General features: G+C 39.5%; 1 protein-coding gene across 5 annotated transcripts in view; it reads right to left on the bottom strand.

Annotated features, from left to right (window-relative positions):
- Nucleotides 1-19,870, bottom strand: part of unc-13-4A (BAI1 associated protein 3) — a 232,930-nt gene that overhangs the window by 146,223 nt on the left and 66,837 nt on the right. Inside the window, exon 2 of one of the 5 annotated variants that reach the window (XM_072300628.1) lies at nt 13,237-13,444. The exons of the other annotated variants lie outside the window; for them this stretch is intronic. The gene's annotated coding sequence lies outside the window, so the exon portion shown is untranslated. The remainder of the gene's footprint in view (nt 1-13,236; nt 13,445-19,870) is intronic. 5 annotated transcript variants of the gene reach the window in all.

Genomic DNA, 19,870 nt, shown 5'->3' with positions numbered 1-19,870 from the left:
ACGCTAGGGATTTTGGGAAGTAAATGAATATCACTTTTAACTTGTAAAATTATACCTCTATTAATTTATCTGTGAGAACAGCTTAATTTTGCTCTTAGGTGACTCAATTTTTCAAAAGTTTCCAAAGAAGGCCCTCGGAAAACTTTTTGGAGCCAAAACAATTCCCCCACCTCACCTTTGATATTGGGGGGAGTCCCACCGATCTCTTTCGGTGGAATGTCTTTTAGTACAGCCCCCCTCACAAAAAATCCTAGGTGCGCCGAGTCACCGTCATGTGAAACAGTTCATAAAATAAAAACGAACATCAAAGTACTCTGCTTATTAAACTCAATTTGAAAAGCAAGCAAGGGCGAATGTTTCATAAATGCCGTTTGTTGTATTGTTTGTTCTTGATTAAGGAACGTGTTACATGGCGGAGACAATTTTTAGCTTCGGGTGAAAGTGTGAAACCGGGTAGCTCATCTTCATCAGATTATATCTTTGTCGCAGTTACTTTTTGAAGCTGAAAGCTCAAAAATGTGCCACCTTGATGTCAAGTCGAGCAATAAAATGCGGATATATTACATGAGTTTAAACTGATTTTTCAGCACTGATTGGCAACGATATTTCTTACACAGACTATAAAGACAATCCCGATGTAAATATCGTGATTTTTGAACTCCATCAATAATAAACAAATCTTCTTTCCACTCTAGCAAAAGTTCTAAACAGACCCATTCGCAAATTATGCAGAGAAGTCTGGCAAAGCACAAAATGTTGATACGTCGTTTTTCCTCGGCACAGTAGAGTGGTTTTAGCCTGGTGAAAATCTCGGTGATTTGCAATGGGGTCTCGGTGAATCGATGATGAGTCCTAAGCACAATAGAAACACGCACAAGAGAGAACTACGAAGCAACGACGAGGCTTCCTGTACGATGAGTCGATTGATCTGCCATTTAAACCTGTGAAAAAGAATCGATCATCAGGGTGAATCGAGTAATCGATTCTTTACCATAGCTTTATATGGGACGATATCGATAATCGAGGATTCCATCTAGGAAGTTGGTCCCGATCCCGATTCCTGCGGTGGATAATTGAAGAGGGACGGGGCGGGCGTGAGGCTGCCGTGATAGCGAAGAGAGCAGTAAGTGGAATTCGGTATGAGCCATGATTAGCACATGCCTTTATGTGTCTCGAGGTTCATCCCAGCTTGCACTTACTGCTCTCTTCGCTATCGCGGCAGAGGTGCAATGAGAATCCGCCTACGCCCACGTTTATGCGAGAGCACCGAGTGAGTCCTTTCACTCGGTGAATTACTCGCAAAAACGCTCCCGCTTTTTAATTTCCAGCTTCCGTTAGGCTAATTATAGCCGCTGCTCCACTCATGTACATACATACAGCTTTTCAATTCCGAAGCTCTTTCCCCGAGTCAACCTGTTAGCTTCGACTCGCAAACCCGCTAAGAGAGCATCATTAAAATTTTAAGCGATTATCGTCTGAATTTAAGCGAGCCGAGGTTGCCAACGATACGATTCATCGTATGACTTAAGTAGATAGAGAGGACGAAGGGACAATACCACCTCATTGACAGTTGGATTGCATTTTTCAAAAAGAAACCGAGAGTATTCCGATGTTCCTAGGATTGTGTAACCTACATTCTTCGATAAAAATTAAATTTACAAAGGTCATTTTCTATAAATTGTGCAAAGGCAGAATCTATTAGAATATGTTCTATTGTATACTATACAGATTGTAAAACGATTTATTTATCTTTTAGATATATCATTGCTCCAAATATTGTACATATGCACATTCTTTACATTTCACGTGAGGGTGATGTCTGTCTACTGCCATCCCAAGATTTAAAAAATTGAATAAACATTATTACCTCTAAAAAAATATAAAAAAAAAATAAAAAAACCCGTCATTTTCGTCTTGATTTCATCGTTTATTGGGAGTGAAGATAAAATTTGTTTAGATGATCGATTTATATATTTGCAAGGTAAAAGTAGTGCAAAATCTTAGCAGCATTAAAATGGTAAAAAAGGCTCAAGTTAGTATGCGGATGAGTTCCCCAAAATGTTTTGAAATTTACGATTTTTGTTCTTATGAGCATAAAATGGCTATCAAAGCTAATATACTGAAAGGCACCCGATATTGCACAGTTATTATGCAACCTGTCTTTTGAATACTTTTGATACATATTTATAATTAAAAAGAATGACTGACAGCCTGCGATACCTCTGTAAAAATGCACAAAAACGTATGATGATGAAGTTAGTGCCAAAATAATTTTCTTCTGACCTTCGACTTTTCCTGATCTTGGATTTGACGAAATTTCAAACAAGGAATAAATGAGAAACTATAATATTTTAATATGAAATTTAATAATAATTACGGTGGAGGTTGTCGTAGCACAGATATAAACTCTAGTTTTTTGGATAAGAGCAAAGGTAAAGAATGCTACGGGTAAAAAAAAAAAGTTTAAAAGGCAATATCCCACGAGGACCATGCCTCGCTCTTCGAGAGAAAAATACACTTTCTCCCTCATACTTTGTTTCTAGGTCATCGAGAAAACGTTTCCGGTAGGAATAATTTTACGTGTTAATTTAAAACATTTGATCAAGTTAAAATTAGTTGCGGCGACCCTCTCTGAATATTTAAAACAGTCAGAGTGAAAATATAAGTTACATAGAATTCGAGGCCGCTGCCCGGAGAAAAAGGGGGGGGAGGTGGGATCGAGAGAGCTTTTGTGAACTCATTAAACCGAACAACTTCAAATCGCATTTTGCAATCTGACGATCAAGGCCTTCATGACAGGCATATTAAGGCCGGCTACAGGGTGTTGCCTTATCGCACGATTACCGACTATTTGAATGTACCATGCAACAAATCATACTGTATTATGTGAAATCATGAGAGTAGCGCGCGATGCATAACGACTGAGGCACGAGGCGCGGTTAGGGGGTGTAGCCCTTCAGTGAGTAGGTGAAAGGGCCATACATTGCTTTTCTGAGAAAATACACCGTTTGAACATCCGGATGTTGCTAAATTCTCCCAATAAAATTAAGAATATTTTCTTCTTTCTTCCTTTCTCCCTTCTTTTTTTTGGGGGGGGGGGGGCACTTCACATTAACTTGAGAGTAAAATTAATCGGATAAATTGAATAAAATATTCACCACTTTTCATGAAAATTTGTAATTTATCAAAAAATCATAGGTTTTGGGTTGTTCACAGAGCTACACACAGTTGGATTGCATTTTGCAAAAGGAACCAGGAGCATTGCAATGATGCTTAGATTGTGCAACTTGGCCCATTGCAATATAACGATTTATATGCTGGAAAAATATGAAATTTACATGATGATTTTTGTCCTAAATTTACAGTTTTTAGCGAGTAAAATAGAAACTGTTTAGAGATCATCAGGTGTTCCTTCCAAGACAAAAGGAACTGCACAAACTTAGCAATATTGTAATGCTCCTGATTTCTTTTTGCAAAATACAATCCAGTTAGCTGTCCACAACAGAAGGCGCGTATGAAAAATTGATTTTAGCGACTAAAAAAAAGAAAGAATGAAAAGTGAGAGTTATCAACTAGCAGCACTTGGCAGCGCCGGCACCACCTCGTAGGCTGAACATTCTTCAACTCCGGAGCATACCTTTCGCTTTTGAAATGCAAATACAATTTAAATTACTGTAGAGCTTGTCCACCTGGAAAAATTGAGTTACCATCGGAAGAAACTCCTGTCGGTAGTCCGCACTCAAAGTTACTCTTTATGTTACTTTTTTGTGGGCTAAACGAAGGACTATAAATTTAACCGAATCAGTTGCGATGAATGCATTCATATCCATAAAATAGGGAGATAGAAATGATTCATCTGAATATCAACGTTGCAAACTTTCTACTCGCGGCGTATTATCTATATTTATTTATTGTACGCTAGCTATTTATACGCTATCTATATTTTTTTAGTGTGAGAGCAGTGCTCTCATTCATTCCATGTCGGTCAAATGTTCCAGGATTCGGAACTTTATTGTTCCAATTTTTCACGCTCCATGACCGCCAACAGTTCCGGGATTCGTTTTGGATTGTTTCAGAAGTTCCGAGAAAGTTCCGGAAAATGCAAAAAATCCAAAAAAAAATCGGTAATTTCAAAATTTCCAGGAACAATTCAGGAAAATTTCAAAAGTTCCGGAATAGAGAACTAAATCCGGGAAATGGGAGCATTGGTGGGAGACCTATTGACCGCGACTTTTTTACTCAATGTTTTTGCGTGAAATTTGGCAACAGACGGAGAAAACAAATTGAGGCTCCCATAAAAGGGGCTTTGGCGATGTAGTCTGTTCTCATATGTACAAAAATCCAGTCCCGTGTGCAACTTTCTGAAAAAAGTTGGCGAGTGGTATCAATCTCTTCGTTATGATGTCTAGAATCAGAATTTGGATGGTGATAACCTTGAAAATCGTGCAGGAAGCGCCTAAAGCCCAAAAACAAAATGGCGGCCGCTCGGTAGGCTTTATTTTTGAAAATTCCGTATTATGGCATGTGAGGTATCGATTCCTATGTTTTTTGGGTCGTAAAATCCGAATATGATGTTTAAAATACCCTCCGATCAAAAAAAAAATGTCGCAAATCCAACATGGCGGCTGAAAATACCCACCCGGCGCGAAAAATCGCTGAGTTCTCATTTGGCCGTCTAGTAAGGCGGCCAATGATTGTATTGTGTGGTCCCAGGTTTCAAAACAGAGTTACAACTCACTGTACGGCCCATAAAAAAAAACCAAAATCCAATATGGCGGCCAAAATGGCCGCCGATCGAAACCTGTATTTTTGGTATCGGCGTATGGCGTCGAGTGGGGTATCGTTTCTGATGTATTTTGGGTCGCACATTACGAATATGAAGTCAAAAATTACTCTTGGCCAATATTGAAGCTCCTAAATTCAACATGGCGGCTAAAATGGCAGGCATGGATAGAATAAAAGCAATTACACACAGCGGTAGTCCTGATTTAATACATTTGTGGGGCCTCTCAAACCAAATTCAAAGTTAAAATTCATCTGATCACACGTATACGCCTTTGCCATCCACTTTGACACTATAAATGGCTGCTACAATAGCCGATCTTAAATGATAAAATAACCACGTAAAATGTGGATGTCGAGGTAAGTAGTGAAACCATGCATCCTCGGGACGGCTATCACATTTTAGGGTGTACTTACCTTTTGCGAAGTTTCTTATCGGAGTATCCAGGAGAATTTGTCTGCAAAGTCTGCTAATCGGCCGCGAATAAAAATAAAAGTACAAAATACTCACAAAAGTCTAAAACTGGACCCGACAAGCGAGTAAGACTTAACACTGTTAGAAGATTTTATGTGTGTTTGGGCAAATAAATAATAAGCAAAGTAGATGAATCATGTTTTTCGATGTATTTCCTTCAATGATTACAAAAATGTATTTTCAATTTAAAAGTTGTGTTATATAGATTTTGCCTCAAAATACCCAAAATCATTAAATACCTTCACATATTACCATGCCATACCGTCTTACCTTACAATATTACCATGCCATACAATATTACCTTACCATAGTACCATGCCACACTATATGACCATGCCATACCCTAGTACCTTACCAATTACCATGTTACCTTGCCAATTTTTCCTTAACATATTAACATTTTCAGTATAGAAGCTCTGAGAAAATATCTTGAGTTCTGATTGATTTACTCATCACAACTGTCGCTGGATTCATCGATGGCCTCTTCGTCTTCTCCCTCATCATCGGAGGATTCTATGTTGTCACAATTTGAAGCATCACCTTCACATTTGCACATTTCTGTGCATTTTAACCCTTGTGACCTACAGACGCAAGGTAAAGTGCAGCGCTTTTTAACACAGTTGCATCGGCAAAGTTCCCAGACCAAGTCTGGAATGCAAGGAATAGTTGAGGTTATCGGCTCATATTTGTCCTCAACTTTTTGCCATCCAAAATTGATAGGTGAAGGGGTTTCAGGGAATTGAACCAGATCCTGATTCCAAACTAAAGCTTGTAAGTGTGCTCTCAGAAGAGCTGGATTTAAGGCTGCTTTTGTGGGAGGCAGATTTTCATCTTGGCGTTGCTTTTTGGAGAACAGCCACCATCTTACATCGCCTATATCTGTTAATGTGGTCTTTGGAAGGTACAGCTGACAAACACATTTCTCTAGCTGTGCTCTAACGTCTTCAGGTAGGAGCTATGTTTTCCCAAGCTGTACTAATGCTTCCAATAATTCATTATCTGCGGACTGAAAGGTTTTCCACCATTTTGGTTTCCCCTTATGTGCAAAGGATCCTGTAATGTCAGCGCCTGACAGCGTATGCAAGCCTACAAGAGCAGATGCTTTAAGAGGTCCAAGGGCGTTGTAAATTGGAAGTAGGTCAATAAACTTTTTCATACCCTGCCCTATAAACATTCCAACTTCAGCGGTGAGCATGGGGATGCGTCGCAAAGCTAAAATTACCACATCTGTATCAGGTGAATATATGTGTGTGCTAATTACTCCTTTTGTAGCGACAAAAACACCGTGTAGAATCATTTTTGTGTCAGCTTCCTCTTGCGTTGTTTGAAGGCACTGCACATCGGTGCCATCCGAAGATTGCACGTTGGTTCTCCAACTCACAATAAATTTCAACTTCTTAATCTTTGCTGACTTCAAAATTTGAATAGAAAGGAAGTTAGTCAAATCATCCTTCGTTTTGTCATGGGCCAGAAGTTTTCCCATTGAAATAGATGCAATTTTCATGTCTGCTGATATTTTGTAATGAATTGGTTCATTACCTTGCTGACGGCGTACTCTTGTGTCATTTTTCAGAGAATTAGCTTGGTAAGTATCAAAAACAATATGAGTTTCATCGTAACAGCTGAATTTTTTAATCAACCAGTTGGAAAAATCCTTTGCGAGATCCTCGCACGTCTTGAGCCCTGCTGGCTTGAAGTAGCAGTGTAAAAGAGCCATACCGTCTATTATGGCTGCTTTTTTTCCACTCAAGTCTGGCGATTCATTAGTGACTGATGAGGAATTTCCTTCATCTGCTTGTTGTATTGAAGTTCCCGGTAGAGATTCCAAAATGGACAGGAGTTTCGATTTATTTGTGCAGTGAAGCATTCTGCCGTCGGGACCAAATAATGATTTAGGCAACGCGGAGAACTCGTATGTGCTGATGTTAAATTTTACATCGACATCAGGCCGACGTCGCGATGCAATTAACAATCTTGAAATTAAAGAAAGATCCGTTTTCATGACAATTAGACGGTCTTTGTGGCATACTTTTATCTTTTTTGATGCCGATGCAAATGAATTATCTTTAATTTTTGTCATACGAGACCAAAACGGAGTGGTTTTTTTTTCAATTCTTTCAGAAAAAAATTGTTTCTCAGCAGTTTTGCCAATTTCTGCAACATTATTGACAAAATTGCAGACCTCCTTGATTTTTGCAATATCTAATTATCGATTACAGAGATACCAGTAAAATATGTGTAATCCGACGAAAAAAAAACATGATTTTTCAGTCATTATATCTAGTTTGCACGCCTAACAGAGTGCTTCCTAGATTCAAGACTGCTTTAAGAGCAGTCATTCATTGTGTCAAAATGGATGGCAAAGGCGTATACGTGTGATCAGATGAATTTTAACTTTGAATTTGGTTTGAGAGGCCCCACAAATGTATTAAATCAGGACTACCGCTGTGTGTAATTGCTTTTATTCTATCCATGCCTGCCATTTTAGCCGCCATGTTCACGGAAAAAAAAGTCCTGTCATTTTAATCGTCGCGACTGCTGAAGGAACAGCCCTTGGCTGTTAAAAAACGGCACAGCATCCTGGTTGTTAAAATAACATTACCTTTGTCTGTTATTACAACAGGCGCTTTGCTGTCACATTGACAGTAAATGAATGTGACAACGACAGCAAAATCTGCTCAACCTTCATCGAATAGTCTGTTACACTGGCAGCGCAGCTGCTGGCGTAAACGCCGGTTCCCCATCAGATTGACGTTCACGCTGCCTTCGATTTAACAGCGGCCGCTGCTGTCGAAATTGCAGCGTCGCTGTTCTCATGACAGCCAGTTCGTTTTTGAATTTAAATCCATGCACGCTGCTGTCAATGTAGCAGCGCTGCTGCTCATGTAAAAGCTAAATCGCTCTTGAATTTTCATTCACACTGCTGTTAATGTAGCAGATACAATGCCAAGCAACTGTAAAAAATTATGGTCATACTTACATGCTTATGTAAATAGCTGATAACTGCTTAACTGGTTTCAAGTAAATGATACAAAAACCGTAGATAATATTCCGGTCAAAGTAACATTTACAGACTAAATCAGTTTCACAATGAGTTAATTTCACAAATATTTTAACAGTTTAAATGCACAGAAACACTACACAAAGTAAACATCTTTGCAGTTCTCGGTGGGGCAGAATTGATCATGGCCTTGGGGTCGTCAACAAATTATGTGAGGCACATTTTAAACCCTTCCTCTCCATCCGTTATTTTCTTTTTTCAAATAACCGAACTTTTCACTCGCAGCCTGGTCAGATACCGCACAGACACTGTATTACACATTGAAACACTTTACGCCATTAAGACAATGTCACGTTGGCATCATCAATAAAAAACAACGGAAGAACCAAACAGCAGATCGTGCTTATGAGTTAAAAACACCGAAAATGTATTATAAAAGGTTTCAAAAAATTCTACCAAGATTAAGATTTGCTAAATTATCACTTAATTCATTTCATTTCAATTAGCCTAAATTTCTTTGAACGAAAGAAAAGGAAAAAATTACACAATGGAATTGGGTCGGAAAGTATAGAGGACAGCTAATGGTATAATCTACAGGAAACGAAATCAAAAGAGTGCCTGCATATAAATATGTAAGGCACGCTAAAAATAATAATTTGATGCACTGGACGCAAACCAAATTGAGTTGAGAGTGCGTGTAATGTCGATGGTGAAGTTAAAACCAAAAAGCACAAATATACGGCAGCAGAAATTTCGAATTGAACGGATTCATGATGATGCCTCAAAAAATGGCGTCTGCCCGCAACTGATTACAGTGTGCCCAAATTTGCTTATATCGTAAGAGTTACTTTCCTATGGAGCTACTAATTTTGCAGATCGCGCACTGAGTATCAAAACTAATCACTTTCTTCGCCAAAATTCACTCGCAAACACAATTTGAGCACGATTTCGAAACGCAAGCGCAAGACTTCTCTGACTCAAAACCACTGACTGTTGAGCAAACGAAATCCCTTTAAACAATGACATGGCGGCCTCTCAGCGAACAGACTGGAATGCGGGAACAACGCCGAAGGAAGAAACAACCGAACGCCAGGCCCGGGCAGGGCCCGGGCGGTTGGAGTTCTGAGAATTTCCCTGACCGGGCCCTTTGTCAGGACGGCGCGCAACCCTCGAGAAGGAGGGTGGGCAGTGTGGCGGGTAGGGTAGGAGAGGTTTTCTGCGTCACCGCTCGCAGCGGGGCGATCGACAACTGTATACAACTGCGCATGCGCGCTGCGCCGATCGCGCGGGACTGGCCGGGATGGAATGCTCCGTGCAACGGACAGCATTTTACCGTCAACTCGCTGTTAAACGAGAGGCTGCTATTTCGACACCCTCGCTGTTGCTTTAGCAGATTATTTCTGCAAATTTAACGACCTTCAAAACATTAGATCAACACCTGCACGAGTGTAAATTTAAAATCCAAACGAATGTCAAAATAACGTGTGGACTGTAAAATCAAAAGTCAATGACAGTCATTCCAAAAGCTTCAGGAACTGTTGATTTAATGACTGCGCCTGACGTTAACTCAGCAGTCGTGTGATGATGGAATAACATACAGAATGTTATTTCAAAAGCATCAATAAGATGTTGAGCTAACAGAGTTGTACACTTTTGTTTCAACATACTTAAAATGTTAAACTATCAGTCGCGACAACTAAAAGAACAGAGAAACGTCAAACAAATTTAACATTCAATGCGACTGTTAAAATGACAGGTCTTTTTTTTCCGTGTTGAATTTAGGAGCTTCAATATTGGCCAAGAGTAATTTTTGACTTCATATTCGTAATGTGCGACCCAAAATACATCAGAAACGATACCCCACTCGACGCCATACGCCGATACCAAAAATACAGGTTTCGATCGGCGGCCATTTTGGCCGCCATATTGGATTTTGGTTTTTTTTTATGGGCCGTACAGTGAGTTGTAACTCTGTTTTGAAACCTGGGACCACACAATACAATCATTGGCCGCCTTACTAGACGGCCAAATGAGAACTCAGCGATTTTCGCGCCGGGTGGGTATTTTCAGCCGCCATGTTGGATTTGCGACATTTTTTTTTGATCGGAGGGTATTTTAAACATCATATTCGGATTTTACGACCCAAAAAACATAGGAATCGATACCTCACATGCCATAATACGGAATTTTCAAAAATAAAGCCTACCGAGCGGCCGCCATTTTGTTTTTGGGCTTTAGGCGCTTCCTGCACGATTTTCAAGGTTATCACCATCCAAATTCTGATTCTAGACATCATAACGAAGAGATTGATACCACTCGCCAACTTTTTTCAGAAAGTTGCACACGGATGTACATATGAGAACAGACTAATGGTAACGCCGATTCCATCGATTCGGCAACGACTAACGAACGCAGAGTCGTGTCGCAGCCATCTCCTTCCCTCGACGTGGAGTCAAGCCTCGACTTGGGTTGGGCCCGGGGCCAGGGCGCCTCTCATTCAACATCCAATTAAAGTTTCAAGCACACCCTATAATTAACGTGTCATTTTGTAAAAATTAATGATGATTGATCACCCTTGCAGCTTCATAAACTCAGCATTCTGCAGAGACATTCGCGCGAGCTTCATCTAGTAATTGCTCCAGTTTGTGGAAATAGTTTCGCGAACGTCTCGAGAATTTCCAATCTTACCTTGTCTATCCCCTCACCCTGAGGAAAAACTAGAGCATCTGTATGAGGAGAGTAATGCTATCTATAATTTTAAGAGATAACAATTCAATCTCTGATTTGTTGGCAAATTTTAGGCTTTCAGCGCAATTTTTTGGCAATTTTCAGGGTGCTGGTAGCCTCTTCAGCCTCCACTCTTAGTTTTGGACCACGAAAAAAAAAAAGGTTGGGCGCTATTCCCTAAAAATGTGGTACTATCCCACTTTGTCGGATGATATTGGCCTTTCCAATTGATTGCGATACTGCAACTCAAATTGGGGTGGTACCGCGATATTTGGGTTAATAACCTTATTTATTGGGATACTTCTTTTTTCTGTAGCTAGGTTGAACAAACAACATGGGCAGTAGTCCATGCCCAAGCGTCTAGTAAGACGCTTTCCTAATGTTCAACTTCTGCAGTGAGTTCTGAACAAACTTTGATTAATATGTTGGCATAATGACACTAATCGGCACCATATGTCAAGGAATGTAGACCTCTTCAGATAAATTTACCATTCTCAGATCATGTTCGACATACAAGAGTGGTAAATCCATTTTGTAATCGTGTAAAAAGCGAAGACATTGCGACTACTAACAATATGCTTGAAACTGTTTGACATAAAATTGAAGGCTAATTTTTGGATTCGCTGCGCAAAAATGAATTTCAAATTGCGAACCTTCAGCACGTTGTTTTATTAAATAACCGAGACATTGTAATAAAAGTGTTAGTCCACATCTACTTGTTGCATTTTCAATGAAATTTATAGGTGTACCGCCAAGGTTTATTTTCCACATAAACAACGTAGTTAACAGGAACAACCTCGGTCTTATCGCATCTTTTATACGCGACGATAAAATGACGAGATCCATAAAAATCACGTGCTAAGAGCCAATAAATTGACGCTCTTTGAACAGTCATTACGTGGCCAATCTCTCACCCTCGGGGATTTGCAATAAACAATATATGGCTTGTTCAATTATCAAACTCAGCTCCGAATCGTGCTCCTTTCCGGTATTCACGGATGATATTGATCATTTTAGTACAAAGTATACTTTGGGAGGCCGGTGGAAAAACTCAGTGCCTTAAGAATTTAGATCCATTGTGCCAAAAACATTGCCATGACAGTGTCAGAAAAAGGTATGCACAGACACCTTTTACATTATTATTTCCACATTGGCAACGTGGAATAGAATCCAAATGGAAGCATCTGTATTGAATCCAAATTCACGCATCTGTACAAAAGACACTTTTCAACGGAATCCACACAGTTTTCCCATAGAATCCGATGTAATTCCCCTATTCATGGGTAAACATCAATACTTGAATTATATAAGGATAAAAATCTCACTTATGGAGACTATGATACCTTTGTATGAGAATTTCCAAATGGACACAATATGGAATGATTTTTCAAACGGGTTGGAATGAGGAACAGAATTGCAGCTTGCAGCTTACCAAAAATGAGCATGCATAATCATCTATTTGATTTTATTTCAGAGGTAAAGACAAACAGTTTCTGTCTCATGGCATTTTGTGTGCGTTTCTTTAATTCATAGAAAAATATTATCTGAAAATGACACGCAAAATATTGGTCCGTTTTATTTTGAAAAAATATATGAGTAGAAAATTAAGGAATTTTAGGAGATGCCCTCCGCACCCCTCAGACCCACTTCTCAGAAGTTGATCTAAACAATGATCTCTATCGATAGCCGCAAACATCATGACAATCAGCTTAGTAAAATGAATAATTGTGACGAAACAATTACAATATAAAGGATTAGAGAGCCAATAGTGAAAACAGTATTAGACACCGATTTTTTCTAATTTCACCGTTAAAATATTGGAAAAGTCCTCTTTCAAAAAACATATTCACTGGTGAAAAAACACATTGGATTTAGAGTCCAGACTCTAGAAAACATTGACAAGAAAAAATACTCTTTATTCAATCGGATTTTTACTTGAATCAAAACGAAATCCGCTTTAATTAAGAGGCTTGGTTCTTGATTTAAGCTAAATTCTGATTGAATCAAGAGTATTTTTTCTTGTCGATGTTTTTAAGACTCTGGACTCTAGATCCAATGTGTTTTTTTTCCAGTGTTCGATGATGGAAGGTCTTTCCACGTTCAAAATTACGCTGCAACTTGTCAAATGCAGAAAATTATGTGACGCGTATTTGGACGGACAGTGGGGGAGGGAAAGGGGATGGACGGGGAAGCAATTAATAAGCTTGGGTTTATGGGATGCATGATGAAAGTAAGGATCTTAACGTCTTACCTGCTCCATCCGCGCATTCGCCCGCAAGAGAATAAATTAGAGCAGAGCGGCTCGGATACGGCGGAGACATGAGGAAGGATGACGGCAGCCACCAAGTATGTTATTTTTCACAAGCTTAATTCGAAATACTCAAGCCTCGGGGCCTTGCATCCCCATCGCTTCGGCCCTGACGTATATCGTCCTCTTTTGAAGGAAATTCTATGCGTACCTGTGAACATTTGAAAAGAAACGTCAGTACAGGATATTCTTCCAGCAGAGCGCTCTGAAGAGGAATTAAATACAAAAAATGCACTTTTCATGTAGCTAATCCATAAGATGATATTTAAAGTGAAGAAATATATGTAAATAATGTAACCCAAAAAAAGTAAACCTTAAGGTTCGCGAAAATATCGACGGCGCACAGTGGATCGGGTCAATGAGAGGGGTCGGACATGAAATTTTTGACTAATACTGCAAATGATGATGTTTATTTCGTCACATTTTGAATTTCAAGGAGTGGTTAAGGAAGGAAATTTTAAGAGGAAACCAATGGAACCAAGCCTCAATGTTTTGTATATATGGAGTTATAAGCGTTTAAAGTTTCCAAATTATGTCCGACCTCTCGTATTGACTCGATCCACTGTGCGGCGTAAGTCCACAACCACGTATCTCGGTTTGCGACGTCGCAGACTTTCTGTCATACTTGATCTCTTAAACGGAAAAGTACTCAACGAAAATTCTTTAAAACTGCCGTGATTTCTCTTCTCTGTGCGAAAAAAATTCTACAAAACTTCAAGGAATGATGTCAATTTGTTCTCCTTTAAAAAATAACATGGAGGCAGGGATTTTCAGACACCGCAAACGAAATATGCGATTGCGGATTCTCGCTGTCGATATGTTGTTGAAGTAATAATTGTTAATTTTTTATGTTATGTATTTTCTATCTCTTACATGAGCTTCATTATTTACCTACTTACGAGTGTTCATTCCCGTCATAAGAAACTGAGCTTATGATGCATAAACAAGACATAACAGCAGTTTTTCCGTTTAGTTGTTATCCTTTTCCCAAATCAACGGACGGTAAAAAGTATCGAGATAAACTAGGTTTGGTTGGGTCAAGCAACTAAATTAACTTCACGGTGAAGCTTCAGGTATCACTCGAAAATGAAGGCGCTTTTCTGCGTTTTCGCAGATCAGTTTTATAACCTCTCCCTCGAGTTAAAGCCTACACACTTTAGGTTGGAGCTGTATTGTAAGCTTTTCTCTGAGGTGAAATAGAGAATTCAATGGGTACAGAAGTAGAAAAGCGTAAAGTTACATTTAAATCAGGTACACGCATTGATCTATTCATTATAAATCAAATTAAAAATGTTGAGGTCTGTAAAAATTGGTAAAACATGTTTGAATCCCATCAATAGCATGTACAGTAGCTTTAATTCTTCCTTTTTCCTAAGCTTTTGTTATCCCCTCCCCTTCCCTCTAAATGGTAAATCTAATGGTAATGGTAATTTTTATTTTATAAAAACGAAAGAAAAGGTAAGTCCACGTCCTCGTGATGAAGTAAACTTTATTGCACGCGCCTCTTTCACAAAATATTAAGTTGAGGATTCCTTGTAATAGGCCTGTTCTGGTGTGCTCTTTCCATGTCGAGGAGAAGTGTTAAGAAACTCACTCCTCATAACTTTTGAGGACGTGCAGGTAATTTTTATCTTCTATCTCTCAAAGGAGTGGGATAAGGATAAGGAAATTCAACTTCTGAGGAAAGGGGGAAAAGTGCAGACGACTGGGATCTACGTCGGATGACGGTGGCGCGGTGCGGTGGCACAACGGCGAATCGAAAATAAGACTTGGCCTGGATGCGAAACCTGTCAGATTGTGAGGAAATTAAATCAAGCCAGGAAAAGATCGTGCGCTGCCGCCCTATTAAAAAAGTTCTTACGAGCGTTAGGAATTTTTTACAAATCCTGTCAATTTTTCTCTTCGAATGCTGCAGAGGAATCCGTTTCGCTTCCTCAGCTGGTGTATGTGGCATGTGCAAGAAAAAATAAATGGGAACCTCGGTGATCCGACATTACTCCTTGTTCTTAACATTTCATTTCAAAATCGTCAACTTGGTAACTCTGTAGGTGGGGAAAATTGTTTTAGGGGTCTCATGATGTGTAAACAAGACATAACATCAGTTTTGCCGTTTCGTTGCTTTCCTTTTTTACGCCCATAATAGCGGGCGGCGATGAGTATCAAGCCAAGTTAGGTTATGTTGGGTTCAGCAACTAAACTAACACCGCGGTGACGCATAGGGTATCAAGCGCATTTGAAGGCGATTCGCCGCGTTCTAACAGATCAATTATACAACATAATTCGCATCGGTGTGGGTATAATCTCGACAGCATTTTTGGTCATAATTATCGCCATCTTCGTTATTTTTTGCCAACATTTTTGAAATCATAACACAACGCTTCAAATTCGTTTCACGCAACAACACCAAGTAAACCATTTTACAATCTCATACGTTATTGATTCTTGCTTACGTCAACAGTGAAACTCAATGAAGAGAGAATAATGAACATGATTTCTTGGAATATTCCCCCCCCCACCCAAAAAAAAAAAAAAAATTAATAAATAAAGAGAGTTTCCTATGAATGACGTTGAATAGTTTTCCAGTAAAATGTAAAGTATGATGAAAAGTTCGCAACGCCGCACACCCGGATATTCGGTTTGGAAAATTTATCGTTTATATGAGCATAGCACTACCGTGCTAAGGAAGAACGCCGTATGAACATTCGAGAGTTGCCAAGTTTCCTTCGATAAAATGTTCATTTTTTAGAAAAGTTGTGAATATTATTCCTTTAAATTTTCAGGACTTTTCGGTGGAATTGCGAGCAAAATTATCAAAAAGATTGGAAGAAAAATATTCATATGTTGACCTGAAAATTTGTGTTTTATCGAAGGAAATGTGGCAACGCCTGCAGGCTCATACGGCATTTTTCCTTAGCATGGCAGAGCAGGTGTGTAGTAATGAGTTCGGGAATCGAGTCGGGAAGTTACCCCGGATCATTCGACATTTCCGGTATTCGACACTCCGTCCGCCACGAATATTCGGATAATTGAGATTCCATTATATTCATAAATATTTTATCACAGATAATTTGGCAGTGATAGAATGTTCATACGGTGTTTTTTCCGGAGTACTTGAGCATGCATAGCCTTAATTGTATTGCCTTCTCAATCCTATACTACAGAGAAATACGCTCTTTGATTGGTCGGCGAGATTTCATAACCCCTCCCGCCTCTAGTTTTGGACGTATGCGTAAAAGAACAATAGAAATATGATGACAACAGAATTCCCGACATTTTAATTTATAATTTCCGACTACTGAAATAAGGTAATTCAGGGGCTTGGTGGACAGAGCCCATAAGTGCAGTTTTTGATATTTCTAGAAAAAAGTGTTTGAAGTTTCAAAATGACATGGAGCCTTATGGCGGAAAGGAAGTTTCCTCACTTTTTGATGCTTTAAAGTTAAATTATGGTTGAGTTCGTGAATAACTCAATTCTACCAAAAACTGCACTTATGCCAGGGCCGGATCTAGGGGGGGGCAAGTGGGTGCACGTGCCCCGGGCGCCACTTCAGGGGGGGGCGCCAAAATGGCAATGACTTTTTTTTAGAAAGGAGGTGAGAGGGAGGGAGGGTGAGAAGGGGGGAAGAGGAGAGGGAGGTTACGAACATCGAAACAGGAATACATACATATGAGTCGCTTTTATAGCGATTTTTGGCGCTTTACCACGCCTAATTGCCACAAAGCTCGAAACAGGAATAACATTAGAAAAAAGGGACGAAATTTGTCAATTTTCATATCTTCTGAAGAGCACCTGAAAGCTGAAGTCAAAGTCAGCACTGAGCATAAGGCGTCAAGATTAAAGGTATGGATTGAAAATTCCAATATTTTTAATGCACACGGAATCGTTAAATGAATTCCGATGGGTTAACGAGGCTAACTCGGGGGTGAAAAAGGCGCTAGATTTAAGGAAAGAACGAAATTAAAATAACAATGAGTGATGACTGTAAACTTAAACTATGAAAGAAGACGAGGCGCTACTTTAGGGGGGGGGGGGGGGCGCCAAAATGGCAATGACTTTTTTTGGAGAGAGTGAGAGAGGGAGGGGAGGGAGGGAGAGGAAGAAAAGATGTAGGTTCCGAAACAGGAATAACATTATAGAAAAAGGGGCGAAATTTGTCAGTTTTCATATCTTCTAAGGAGCATGATTCTGTGACCAGCAGAACTAACCTATTGCAAGATTCCAGCGTTTACAATTTTAGAATTTCTTTCGTGTAAGATTGGCGGGAAAATTGAATCTATTTTTGGGAAAAGGGCTTTTTAAACGGCGAAGAGATGAATAAGTTGAATGATGACGATTTAAAAAGCATGCGAAAGATTTCGCCATGAAGTACGCAATGGACGTAGATCCCTATGAGTTTGTCGAGGAAACAGAAGTCTTTTGGGTACAAGCCAGAGAGCTCTCTGGCAATCTTCAAAAATTAAGCCCTCTTAACCTTCTGAATTTATTTGCGAAAAATGACCAGAAAGATACGTTCCCAAATGTCGCGATCGCTTTGCGTATGTATTGCACTTTGCCGACAACCTCCGCTAGCTGTGAACGCAGTTTTAGTAAGTTAAAGCTCATCAAAAATTATTTGCGGTCGACCATGTCGCGGGAAAGATTGACAAATCTGGCCATTCTGTCAATCGAAAGTGTGGTTGCCTACACGGTTAATTTTGATTCCTTAATTGACATTTTTTCAGAAAAAAACCCTGGTAAAAATTGGCGATAGGAGCTGCGTTTCAAAATACCATAGGAGTTCTTATAGCCGACTAGAGAAGGCTATTGAAAATTATATAGCTGGCTGTAGAAAGCGGAGCAAATCATATAGCCGGGCAATACGAAGCTATAAAAAAGTATACAGTTGGGCTATAGTTCCTATCACCGGGCTTTACACTTTATCGCCTGGCTGTTGCTTCTTCGCCATCGATTATAAAAGGCTATAAGAAATTGTGTAGAAATTCGTGTGCTTTGGAAATCATTAAGTTTGATACGGAAGTACCTTTATATTTACGAAACACATACATATTATATTTTGATTTTCCTTTAAAACGTATTTTTTTTTTTTCCATCAATTAAAATGAGAATAGTCCATACAGAGTGTGCAAACATTTCAAAATCATGAGTTGAAAAACGCTGACTCCGCCAGATTAAATATTAGAGCCTAACACAAAGCGGAGCGGCGGCGACGCACTGGCGACTACAAACCTAATAGGGATATTTCACGCATTGCGCAATGCGTGAGGTATCCCTGTTAGGTTTGTAGGCGCCAATGCGCGTTTTGCGCTCTCTGCCCGCCCGCCGCGCCGCAGCGTGCCACGGCGTCTGAAGCAACTATTTCACACCAGAGGTATTGCCCAGTATCACAGGAAATTGAAGGTTCTCCAACATATTAAGAATGACGGGCATCCTTCAAAAGTACGAAGCTTTCCTCGCAAAATAAATCAAGATACTACGGCACAAAAAGAGAGCGGTAGTCCAAAAACTAACTAAGTCCTATAGTATCCGTATTTAGTAACGTTTAGCATAAACTTTATCGTCTGGCTGTTGCTTAATCGCCATCGGCTATAAAAGGCTATAAGAAATTGTACAGCCGGCTACAGAAGCTATTGGAAATCTTACAGCCGGCTTTAGGTCTATAGTATTTTGGAACACACATTCTACTGCCAATTTTTACCAGGGAAGGCACGAAAAGTACAATTTTAAAACATGTTATTGGCACGTTCCACTAATGGGATTGATTAAAACCTACTTATCCTTTTCTTTCTCTTGTTTTTGTTGTACTCTGTTTAACGACTAACCCTCAAAAAAGCTTTTCCCTACGATACAATTTCACAGTTGAAAAAGCTTCCAGTGAATGAAGGGAGTAAGTGAGATTACTGAAAAATCAAAATACCTGTAGCGGTGATTTTGAACAAATCTCATCTCAAAATACCATTTTAAATAATTTTTTTTTTTTTTTTTGCTGCAAGACCCCACGTAACTTTTCAACATTAAAATCGTCTTTCTAAAAATCACAAAAATGTTACTTATACTTACCTCCTTCATTCGCTGGAGCTTCAACCTACCCTTTGGTACACCCAATATTCATTCATAAAATGTGAAGTGTAAGTACGTATCTGTCAGTGCTTTATAGAAAGCACACATAAAGAATGTATTGAGGAATGCGACTGCAAGTATTTTTACATGCGCGTATACCGCTCTTTGAGACCTCAAAAATCAAACTTAAAAAAATCAATTTTTCGCTAAAAACTACGGAAAACGCCCTTTAGGTACGCTGTAATTTTCAAAAATTTTCCGGGGGGACCCCCGAACCCCCCGCCTTCCTGGGGGGTATTCCATACCCCCAGACCCCCCGGCGTGGGGGGCGCCAAAATCTGAGTTTGCACCCCCCTACGTGAAACGTAGATCCGGCCCTGACTTATGCACCTTGTCCTCCAAGTACATCAATTACAACGTTGATCGATATTTTTACCGAGAACTATACATTTTCTGCGAGTATCATTCAATTATCCTCGATAATTCAAATTCCTCTTCATTAGTGGGTTTTTTTCGGTT

The sequence above is a fragment of the Bemisia tabaci genome, chromosome 5, assembly GCF_918797505.1.
Source record: "Bemisia tabaci chromosome 5, PGI_BMITA_v3".
NCBI lineage: Eukaryota > Metazoa > Arthropoda > Insecta > Hemiptera > Aleyrodidae > Bemisia > Bemisia tabaci.
This window is presented reverse-complemented; position numbering and strand designations above follow the sequence as displayed.